Raw genomic sequence first — 12,861 nt, 5'->3', positions numbered from 1 at the left:
CAGGACTGCCACCTACAAATGGAGGGAGATCTTGAGAGAAACATTCCTATTCATGAGAATGCTTAATGGAATGTTATAAAAGTAATAATTAAATTGGCAGTTTGTTCATGATTCTCTTATAGAATGCCACACAAAAACTATTGGATTATGTCTTTCATTCTAGAAACATGGTATGGTTCTCCTAATTAAATAATACTGACTACTTTTACATTAATGCATTAATAAGTATTCAACCATGATACTTCATTAAATGGAGGCTTAATTTAATAACTAATAATTCATTATATATATAATTTAATGTCCTCACATTGTCTCTCTCTCATATATATATATATATATATATATATATAGCAAACTACACATGCATCTATCTACCTACCTACCTATCTATCTATCTATATCTATATCTAAATCTATATCTAGGTTACAATTATATCTTGATCACACATCCTCGGAACTGACTGGCAGCTCAGCTTGCCAATGGCTTTGTTCTAAAACTGACACTTTCATGAACTGGGCATTGTGGGCTCTGAGTTCAAATCCCAGCATCCCAAAAGTTTATATGTAGAGTAAGAATCCAATTTTGATACATTTCTTTTCCTTCCCTGTAAAAGTTCTGGGTCTCAGTGTGATGTATAATCCACGTGCAAATATATCCATGTGATAAGATATAATAAATGAAATAAATATTATATATTAATAATAAAATAAAGAATAAATATAAAAGGGTAATAAATGTCATATGGAGTAAACTCATGTATGTAAAAAGATCTTACACATGAATATTGATTTTTACAGTGCTGGGGCTAGAATTCAGGCCCTGGAAATTGGTCTCAATTTCTTATTTTCAATGATGGTGAGCTTCCCCTCCCTCAGGTGCCACAGAGTTACCCAGACCCTGAGATCAAATCCCAGGCCTGCCAGAAAAATGGTGCAAATTCCAAGCCAGGGTCTTATTTTTTTTGGCCAGGCCAGGGGCTAGAAATCAGCTCAGAGCAACTCTGCATCAGCTTCGATAATCCTAGGCTGGGGTGCAGCCTCTGGACCCACAGCCCATCCTGAGATCCCAGGTCCCGAGTTTAAATCTCGGGACTGGCACAAAAAAAAAAAAAAGGTGAAGGGCTGGGAAGTTGGCTTAATAGTACAGTGCTTGCCTTGCATGCATAAGCCCCTGGGTTCAATACCTCAGCACTACATAAGCAGAAAAAAGCCAGAAGTGATGCTATGGCTCAAGTGGAAGAACAAAAGCCTTGAGCTGAAGAGTTGAGGGACAGCGCCCAGACCCAGGCTTGTGGCCCCACAACAGACAAAAAAGGGGGGATGGAGGAAGGAGAAGGATAAAACTGGGAAGTTCCAGAGGGCAGTTTTACATTTTTTTTTCCTTTGCGTTGTGACCATCCTGGGTCTAAATGACAGGACCCGAGAAGTGTACATGACCTTGCACTGTTGAAGTTTGGTGGGCTATCAGGGAAGCCATAGCCTATACCAGCAACCTAGGTCCGGGGTTTGAATCCTGGGACCGCCACCTACAAATGGCGGGAGATCCTAAGACACGCATTCCGATAGACAGCCCTATGAATGGAATCTTGTAAAAGTAACAAATACATTAGTAGTTAGTGTATGATTATATTAAAATTATACACAATACTCATAGTACATTGACTAATTTTCAATTGATACTTTATTATGTATTCAACCATAATACAATTAATAATATAATTTAATAATATACAGACATCTCTCTTGTTTTATGCATATATATATATATATATGTATATATATATATATATATATATATAAACAATCTACATATGTATTACTACATTTGTCACACCTGGGGCTCAGTGGTACAGTTCTCGCCTAGTATATATGAAACCCTGGGTTCATTTCCACACTATCACACGCACAGAAAAAGCCAGAAGAGGTGTTGTCACTCAAGCACAAAAAAACAAGTTAGAAAGTTCTCGCTGCAACTATAGAAGGCCAGGATTTCAAATACCTCATGACAGAGCAAACTGAGAGTCTGAAGCTGATGGCTGCCATCTGAATAGCTGAAACGATCCTTATCAGAAGGAACAGTGCTGAGGGAATATGAAAACAGAATTTGAATTCATCTACAAAGCCATAGTAATCAAAACAGCTGGGTACTGGCACAAGAACAGACCTCAGGACCAGTGGAATAGAATTGAAAACCCAGAAATGAACCTACAGACCTATAGTCATCTAATCTTCAATAAGGGAGCTAAAAATGTAGAATAGAAGAAAGACACCCTCTTCAGTAAATGGTGCTGGTAAAATTGGTTAAATACTTGTAGAAAACTTAAGCTAGATCCTTATATATCACCCTGTACTAGAATCAACTCCAAATGGGTCAAAGACCTCGGAATCAAAGAAGAAACCCTGAAAACTTTACGTGATGGAATAGGAGAAACACTAGGTCTCCTTGGCACAGGCCGAAATTTTCTTAATAGACACCCAGAAACACAACAAATCAAAGAAAGGGTGGACAAATGGGATTGCTTGAAATTGTAGAGCTTCTGCAGGGCAAAGGACATAGCTAGCAAGATCGATTGAAAACCCACAGATTGGGAGATCTTCATTAGCCATACAATGGACAAGGGTCTCATATCTAAAATATACCTGGAACTCAAAAAATTAAATCCCCCAAAAATAAATCTTCAAAGAAACAACTACCCAATAAATAAGTGGGCTAAAGACTTACAGAGAAAATTCTCTGAATAAGAAAGAAGGATTGCCAAAAGACATATGAAGAAATGCTCAACCTCCCTAGACATAAAAGAAATGCAAATCAAAACAATATTGAGATACCACCTCACCCCAGTTAGAATGGTTATAATCAAGAACTCTAATAACAACAGAGGCTGGAGGGGATGTGGACAGAGGAAACCTTACTGCATTGTTGGTGGGAGTGTAAACTTGTTCAACCACTTTGGAAAGCAGTATGGAGGTTCCTCAAAAGACCCCACGTAGAGCTCCCCTAGGACCCAGCAATCCCAATTTTGGGCATTTACCCAAATGTTCACAAACAAGGCCACACTAGATGTACCAGCACGACTATGATTATTGCAGCCTTATTTACCATAGCTAAGGTATGGAACCAACCCAGATGCCCCTCAGTAGATGAATGGATCAAGAAAATGTGGTATATATACACAATGGAATCCTATGCCTCCATCAGATTTAATGACATTGCCCCATTTGTTAGTAAATGGAAAGACTTGGAAAAATTATATTAAATGAAGTAAGCCACGTCCAAAGAAACATAGGTCCCATGGTTTTCCTTGTTTGCAATAATTAGTATATGTCTGAGTCAAACAGAAAAGGTCAAATAAGTTGATGTTAAGGAAATGAACCCTAAGTTATGTGTTCGAATGTTTTTTTTTCCTTTCATGTGATTGTTTCTAACACATTTATAAGATGATTTCCTTATTGCTTTGTATGCCCCTTCCCACGGCATAACAATAACCCCTGCTTTCACTGTATTTAATATCGCTATAATTTGTGGAGGGCAAGGGAAAAAACAAATCATTTAAATAGGGATACAGGTGCACCCATTGCAACAATCAGATATAAAAGTCGTTACGTTGAGAACGAACTTTACAAATTTGTTGGTGGGGGGAGGAGGATTGGATCGGGAGGAGAGGTGAGGATCGGAAGGGATGGGAAGGGGAGACCAAGGAGTAGGCTACATTGCTTGATAAAAAATTCACTCATTATCTTGCCCATGTAATTGTAATCCCTCTGTACATTATTTTCACTATAATATATATATATATATATATATATATATATATATATATATGTTCATTGTTAGAAAAACAAAAGAATCCAAGGCTTGAAGGAAACTCTGTCCCTGACTTTTTTCGAGTGTGTTCTTTATTCATATAAAAATTGTCTGTAAACTTCTTCTTGAAAGTATTACAAAAGGAAACAATGTGCCATTTGAAGGCCAGAATAGAATAAAAGGAAATAACGTTGTTTTAAAAGTGTTCTATTACAAGGAAACAAAGACTTGGAGGTTTTAAATTGTCTTATGTGTGGATATTTCACTATTGAGATGATTCTGTTGTTGCAGAAGTCATTTATTAATTCCTTTAGTCTTGTCCTAAATTCTCCAGCACAATTAGTATTCCAAAAAAGCAGGGTCCACTGAGTATGATCAGCAAATGGAGCCTGTTCTCAAACCAGTGCTTTAAGGATGGTCCCTAAGAAATATGTACTTTTTTTTTTTTTTTTGCTTGTTGGTTTGTGTAGTTTGTCCTTGTTCTGGAGCTTGATCTCAGAGGCTGGACCATGTCCCTGAACAAATATCTTCCCTGGCCTACTTCCCCCAATGCTAGTATTCTACTGCTTGAGCCAAAACTCCACTTCTGGCGTTTTTGGTGTTTAGTTACAGATAAGAATGTGACAGACTTTCCTGTCTGGGTTGGTTTTGAACTGAGAAAGTAAGAAAGCCAAGTGACATCAACTATATCATGATTTCTGTTTTGAACCAAGGAATAATAGATGAAGTTTATTATAAAGCTAATATTTGACAATTTTTAAAAGAAAAGAATATGTCTAACAAAGAATCCATAACTGAAATAACTCCACAAATGTAGGTGCACTGAACCATTTTGGAAGCATTTTTTCAACTGCTTGGGAAGATAACTATTGACTTCATACATCCTTTTGGGGAAACTTAGTCATATTTGCTTGTTGTCACTGGCTTTGTACACATGTATGCTGTACATACTTCTAAGGGCCTTACATAAAGGAAGTCTTGGAATTCTCAACAATATTTAAATAAGATACTCCCTATATTCATTTTCACATTTGAGGATCACTAAGTACCAAAGTTTTGTAGAAGGCTAGGGTTAGAATATGGACATGAAATCTGTCTCCTAATATTATAAAGATAATTTATGTCATTTTGAGTTACAGTTTCTAAAGTAATAAAAAAATAAGGTAAAACAGTAACAGAAAGACAATTTTCTATCTTTCCTAACTCTCCAACAGAAATTAGAGAATCCAGTAAAGTTACAGCAATCCCAGGATGATATAGGATTTTATAGGATCACTAGATGGTGAAAAACAAGATAAAAAAATGGTTCCCCTGGAACAATGGGAAACAAAATCTATACATACAGATTGTGATATAGCTGGAAAATAGTTTCCACTATGCTATGTGTTTGATATTTTAGGTTTGTTTACACAGCAACTTTCCTCTCTCAGGAAATGACTCTATTCCTACTTAAGGTTTTGCCACTTATAACCCAGCAACAAATAATGCTTCTAAATATACACAAGCATGATACTAAGAGTAACCAAGGCTACTTCCGTTGCCATAGGTGATAAATAACAATGCTCTTGGGAATAGTCAAACAATTTTGAACTTTTTCATACCTTTCCTAGAAGTCCTAGTTTGTAAAACATTAATAAAGGATTTTTATATTTTTTATTTTTCACACTAAACAAATACACTTTTCCTCCTTGCAAGCCTGATTTTGAAAGAATCAGACACTCATAATCATTTTATAGACAAAAGTTTACTGCTTTGGCTTAGATGTTTTCCTGCCTTTGGGTGTTGCTCTCTATTATTTTGGCAACTATATAGAAAAACAAGAAAAATACATTATGCTTTGGTTGAATTTTTCAAAGTCAAGCTGTCTTCAAACACAGTTTTCTATTCCATTCTTAACTGCTAATTAAAGTTTAATTATTGCACTTTAAATAACAAAAACATACTTTAATGTATATTCTCATTGAAACCAATGAAAACAGGTGTGTCTGCCATTGCTTTTTAAATTGTTTCCAAGTATTTTCCTTGGCTATTTTCATTATTGCCTTTGTTCCAGTCTTCTAATCAGGAATACAGTGTTACACAAAATGATCTTCCTAAGATATAGGATGTTAGGCAGAAAAAAATAGATATATAATTAAAGATTTTCGTCTCTTAAGAGACTGAAAAGCTCAGAAGACATTTTGCTATTACTGGCACGGTTCTTAAGCTAAGTGAAATGCATGTAAATGTGACAGTTATTCCAAACAATAGTTATGGCTTATACTTTTCTGCTTCAATGAGATGAGTAACTTTACTGTCAATGAAATCTCTGACACAGTTGGAGGGCATATTGATTTTAGGGTAGGAAGGTTAATGTTAGGAAGCCAAGGGAGATTCCTAAAACAGCATTGGCTATCACTTATCAGTTAATTATACTTATGGCATATAAGTATATAAATAAATAAATATGAATTGATTGAGAAATGTGTGACTTACACAATTGATTCAATGGTTACCAAAACCAGAAAACACTTCTCCTCATTTATATAAACTATTATATCTAGTGAGGATTCAAATATGTTTAGAATTATATTTTAACATTTATGCCAAATATTCGTTTACTTTTAACAGTTTATTTTTAGATTTTGTTGGTCGTGGGGCTTGAAATCTGGGCCTGGACGTTGTCCCTTAGCTCTTGACCTCAAAGCTAGTGCTCTACCACTTGAGCCATTGCCAGTTTTCTGGTGGCTCGTTGAAGATAGTCTCAAGGAGCCGGCACCAGTGGCTCACGGCTGTAATCCTAGCTACTCTGGAGGTTGAGATCTGAGGATTGCGGTTCAAAGCCAGCTGGGACAGGAAATTCTGTGAGACTCTTGTCTCCAATAAAACAAACAGGAAGTGGTGCTGTGGCTTAAGTGGTAGAATGCTCACCTTGAGCTGTAGAGCGTAGGGACAGCGCCCAGGCCCAGAGTTCAAGCCCTACGATAAACCAAAATTAAAAAAAAAAGTCTCACGGACTTTACTGCCTAGGCTGGCTTTGAACCATGATTCTCAGCCATCAGACTCCTTAGTAACTAGGATTAGAAGCATGAACCACGGGCACCTAGCTACATAATTATTTTTTACACATTTATGAAGTATGGAGTGGTAATCCCATTCATTTATATGTTGTGTAATGATCAAGCTATATCATATCCATTAGTTTCTGTATGTAACATTTCTTTTTAGTGAGACTGCTTGAAAAGTTATCTTTTGGCTGAGATGAAATATCTATTCTTAACTATAATCACTTTGGTCCTTATGGTATAAAATTAATATATTTACCTTTAGTATTGGAAGTCTGCTAATTAAACTCATAGAAAACATGAATTGTATGGTGAGAGAGGTTCATGGTTCCATTACTTGTTTTAGGAAAACAATTATGCCTTTTGTTTTCAATTATATTTCTGTGGGAATGTGAATTATTCATTGATTTAACTGTTAAAGTTGATAACTGTTACATTATATCAAGTTGATTCCAACTTGTATTTGAAAATTGCACATTGAACACAAATATGTTTCCACTTTTTTCTACCACATAACTAAACTAACAGTAAAGCAAAGCTTGGTGTTAGTGGCTCATGTGTAGAATCCTAGAAACTCAGGAGGCTAAAACCTGAAAACTTTGGTTCAATGTCAGTCTAAACAGACAAAAATGTGAAAACTTATCTCCAATTGTCCTGCAAGAAGGAGAAGATGAGGATGTAGCTCAAAGGATAGAATGTGATCAACCAAGGAAGACAATTAAACATTGAGTTCAAGCCCTAAAAATGGCATAGACACACAAGACAACAATAAAAAGTACTATGAACATCAATAATGAAGACAAAATTGTAGAAAAGATCATGAGAAATATTGCATAAAGAGCTGGAAGACAGAAATCATTTGACAGAATTTTGATTCAGGAGAGGGAAAAATCACAGTCTCATTTGTACAATCTCATTGTACTCATTTTTGTTGAAACCTGGCTACTGGGTAACACGTGAAAGAATAGATTGGATTACCTGACATAACAGACATTGCCTGTGACTGACTATGCACACAATTCCATCAGCGCAAGTTTTTGAAGAATTTGTCTTTCTTCCATCCTGTGTTTCTGGCTCCCTTATCAAAGATTATATGCCTATAGGTGTGGATTCATTTCTGGGTCTTCAATTCTTTTCTATCGATGGAAATCTGTGCTTCTATTGGAAAGAATGGCATTACCACATTCCTGAGGAAATTGGCTTCTCTGTAAACTGAAAAGAAAAATTCTAAGTTTAGAAGATAAAATTGAGGAAAGTTTTGAACACTTAAAGTATAATATATAGTGGAAAATGTGGTATAGAAAAGATAAGATGAAAAGTAGAGTAGCTATCAATTGAAGAACTCATAAACAATTACCAAAACTATACAGGAGAGCTGGGATAAAGCTCAGTTGTAGGACTAGACTAATATATACAAAGCCATAGGTTCAATCTCCAAGAAGACCTAATAATAAGTTAATAAATAGTAATAATAAAATAATTAATTGAAATAAATGCTTTCATATTAGAGAGGCCTGAATCCTAAAACAATAAACAAAATACCCTCAATTCTTGTATCCAATGACAAGAAACTACAAGAATGAAGAGGAAATAGTTTTCCTTTTCTCTCCTTTCTTTTCCTTTCCTGTTTTCTTCTTTTCTTCTTTCCTTTGGCACTACTGGTACTTGAAGTTGCTAAGGCTCTGACCACTTTAGATTATTTTTCAGATGAGGTATTCCTTTTTGTCCAAGCCTCCTTTGAGCAATACTCTCTTACCTATGGCTTCCACAAACAACAGATAACAGGGAACTTACCCTATATCTTGCTTTCTTTTTTGTACTTTCTCACGATTTTTTTTGGTCAGAACTGGCCCAGAATATCAGTCTTCTAAATCTCTGCCTTCTAATTAGCATGGCGTGGTTCAATTAAACCTTGGACCCATACTATTTTTCATTGTAAACATTCAATATTGACTTCTGTTTTCTAGATATCATTCAATTCAATTGAGTTTAGTATGGATATTTATGATGTTATAAGAAGAACATAGAGAAATCCCTTGAACAGGTTTTTTCAGTTATTTTAAATATTTATAGTATGAGATTAAAAGAAGGACATTAATATTTCACAAGTATTACGCAGACTTCTATTGTTTTAATGATTTTGTGCACACATTAAGTTCAATATAATTTTATCAACTCTATATGAATAGTTACAGACACGTTTCTTTCTCAAAAATAAGTCTGTCTCATGCTTCCTTTTTATATTTAAACCCAGTACTTCTCTTTTTCCCACCCCAAACCTGTTTCATTCTGGAAACCAAAACATTTTTTTTTCCTCCGACTTCTAGATTATGCAATAAATAAGCTTTTAGGATTGCCCTCAAATCTATGGTAGATTATTCCCTGTTGTTGTATGCCTTAATATTGTATTGTATTCACTCGATTAGCCTTTTGGTTCTGTTACTAGAGAATGTAGCACAATTCGTTTCCCATTCACCTGAAGAAAGCTTGAATTGATTTTCATTTCTTTAACTAGAGGAAATACTGCTGCTATAATCCTCTGTGTTTTGGCCTTTGGGTGAATGTTACAGTTTATTTTTATGAGACAAAGCCTGAAGAGCTCAATTCCTGTGCTATACTCTAGGTGGTTGCATATTTTATATTCTAGGAACCTGTCAAAATGTTTTCAGAAGTGGCTTTCCCATTTGAGATTCCTGCCAGCATCCAGTTTCTCTGTTTCTCGATAGCATTTAGTATGGGCGATATTGTAATATATGCAGTAATTCTCATACATGTTTTATGATGTCATTTTTGTTTTAATGTGCATTTATTTGATGACTGATGATGTCTTTCTTGGGCTTATTTTTCACAAGATGTATTTTGCTAGTTTCTAATTGATGTTCTTTTTAACATTAGTTTATGAGAGTTCTATGTAGAGTATAATTTGAGGCACTCTTCAGGAATAGGATTTGTAAATATTTTATCATTGACTATGGGTACACTTCATCCACATTATTTTCATCATCATTATCATCATCATTATCATCATCTTTTGGGTCTTCATCCATCCCGCGAAAGACGGCCGGGGTCCGAGGAAATGTAAGTTCGGCAGATCACCCATTACCCAGCCTCCCTCAGCCTGGGAAACAATCAAACCCAGCAGGGAGTCAAGTCAAGCAGGAAGAAACTCGTTTTATAACACAGAGCAGCCCTTTTAAAGCAAAAAAGAGCAGGTGGCATGGCAAGGGAAGAAGAGGAACCAATCACTGTCAAGGTCACACCCGATCATGAACCTAAGCTTCCACGGGCTGGGTATGCACTGAACAAAAGCAAATTGGGCTCTGCCCACTCAACTCCCTCTCAGCACCATCTTTGCTGCCCATGTGCCCTATAATCATCATCATCATTATCATCATCATCATCATCACCATCATCATTATCATCATCATATCATCATCATCATCATCGTCATCATCATCACTGTTGTAGTATTACTATTAGTTTTGTACGTGTATGTATGATCCTGGGACATGAAGACAGGGTCCCTGAGATTTGCTGCAATTTGTTAACAATTTACCATTTCAGTCATGCCTCACTTCTGGCTTTTTTGCTGATTAAACAGAGATAAGATTTTCAGGGACTTTATTTTGTGGTTTGCCATTAAACAGCAATACTCACATCACAGCATACCAAGTAGTTAGGTTCAGATACACGAGTCTCCTGCTCCCAACTTCCATTCACTACTTGCATATGAGCTTTCACAGACTTAATTATTTTATACATTTTTGAGTTCTACTATATCAACTTTTCCTTTCCTACAATTTTAATGCCAAATTTATGTATGTTTCATCTCCAAAATTGTCAAGGCATCTTCCTTTGTTATACATTTACATCACTCTTTTATATGCCACCTTCAAATCCTGCTTGAAGTTAATATTTGAATAAATTGTTATTTTGAGTTAATATTCACTTTTTAATTCTCCCCAATATTGTCTAACCTATTACCACTTATTAAAGAGAATGTCACTCCACAATTGTTTGGTTTTATACTCTTATTAAATATTACTTGATAAAAATTAAGTGGCTCTAATCTGGTGTTCTACAGACACATTGAGCTGTATAATCTTTCATCTACAAATATAAAAAATTTACACTAATATAGCTTTAATATTAGACAGAGAAATATATTCCAGTTTATTTTCCTTTGTCAATGACTCAAAGAGTGATGGTCAGGTGTTTTTAGAAATGTTCATAAACTTATAAATAAAACTGTGAACCTGGGCACTGTTAGCTCACGCTTATTATATTAGCTGGATAGGAGGCTGAGATCTGAGGATTGCGGTTCAAGGCAGCTGGATCATGAATGTCTGTGAGACTCTTATCCCCAATTAACCACCAGAAAACCAGAAGTGCTCAAAGGGTAGAGCACTCACTTTGAGCTGAAGAGCTGAGGAACAGTGCCCAGGACCAGATTTCAAGCCCCATGTATGACCCCAAAAAAGGAGTGTGGGGACAATTAATATCTTTGCTCAATTGTATCCTCCAATCCATAAAAAGTATATGTCTCTATTTACTTAGATTTTTGCTTTTATATTCAGCATTGCATAATTTTCAATGATGGTGAGTCAACAACACTTTAATACATTTTGACGATATGTGGAGCTGGTACAAAGAAATTCACAGAAAACAGATGAAAAATAAGGGGCAATTGGAATGGAGAAAGACAGAAATGGGTTAATCAAGCCCTTGATCAATATGTGAGTGTGTAAAATATTTCAATAAGGTTTCTTTGTACAATTCATATACACCAATTAATAAATATCTTCCAAAGGCGCTGGTATTCAAGTATGTCATAAAGGATAAATACAGATTTTGTGGTGAAATGAAATAAAATACATATTTATATTAATACTTATAGTAATAATAAACTAAGAAATTTGGTCAACTTTCTGAGGGCTCATGGCTCATTAGAATAGAAAGCCCTTTGTATCTAACATAAGACTAAAATGTTAGACTTGAGCCTATTTTTAAGACTGCTAATGCTATTGCCTTTTGAGTAAGTATTCTCTTTATTGTTGTTGTTGTTGCTGGTGGTGGTCATGGGCCTTGAACTCTGGGCCTGGGCGCTGTCCCTCATCTATTCAACTCAAGGCTAGATCTCTACCACTTGAGCCATAGCGCCACTTCTGGTTTTCTGGTGGTTTATTGGAGATAAGAGTCTCATAGACTTTTTCTGCCCAGGCTGGCTTTGAACCACGATACACATTTCAGCTTCCTGAGTAGCTACAATTATAAAGTGAGCCACCGGCACTGGGCTGGAATCAGTATTCTTAGTACAAAGAAAAAATACAAGTGATTTGGAACCAAGCTGTAGAAGGCTGCCTTTTTGGCTTCAGAAGAGAGCTGGTTGGTATCTTATGAGTAGATAGATTTAGGAAAAATTGAACATATAAGTCCACATGGAAGGCTACAAAACATTTTAGTGAAGTTCCAAAAATGATAAGGACATGAATTGCAATAACTAGCTTGGTAATAAGGGACATGTTTGGAAGTTTGGTCTCTATTGTTACTTTTGTAAATGTACAATGTCATTTTATTCATTTTTGTTATTGTTGTTTCCTTAGTATGTTCTTTCCCCTATGGAATATCCCCTGTTGTCACTGTACTCGATTTTGATACCCTGCATCTTGCATATACATTTCTAATCTGGGGCGGGTAAAGGGAATTACAAAACGCTGAAACAAGGACACAGGATGACCCATTGCAACACAGATACCAATAAGAGTATATTGGAAATCAACCTTACCACTTCATGCTGTGAAGAGTGGGGAGAAAGGAATGTGGGAGCTGGGGGAGGGAAGGGATAGTGGGACAACAACAAGGAAGGAAAGGGGCAATAATGATCAACAAGTAATGTAATCATTGCCTTACTCATGTAACTGTAACCCCTCTGAACAACATTTTAACAATAAAATAAAGTAAAATCAATAAAGGGCACGTTTGGCAAATAAAGTAAAATGCTAACATACAGAC

The sequence above is a fragment of the Dipodomys spectabilis genome, unplaced genomic scaffold, assembly GCF_019054845.1.
Source record: "Dipodomys spectabilis isolate Male_0828 unplaced genomic scaffold, ASM1905484v1 ptg000170l, whole genome shotgun sequence".
NCBI classification, from domain to species: domain Eukaryota; kingdom Metazoa; phylum Chordata; class Mammalia; order Rodentia; family Heteromyidae; genus Dipodomys; species Dipodomys spectabilis.
This window is presented reverse-complemented; position numbering follows the sequence as displayed.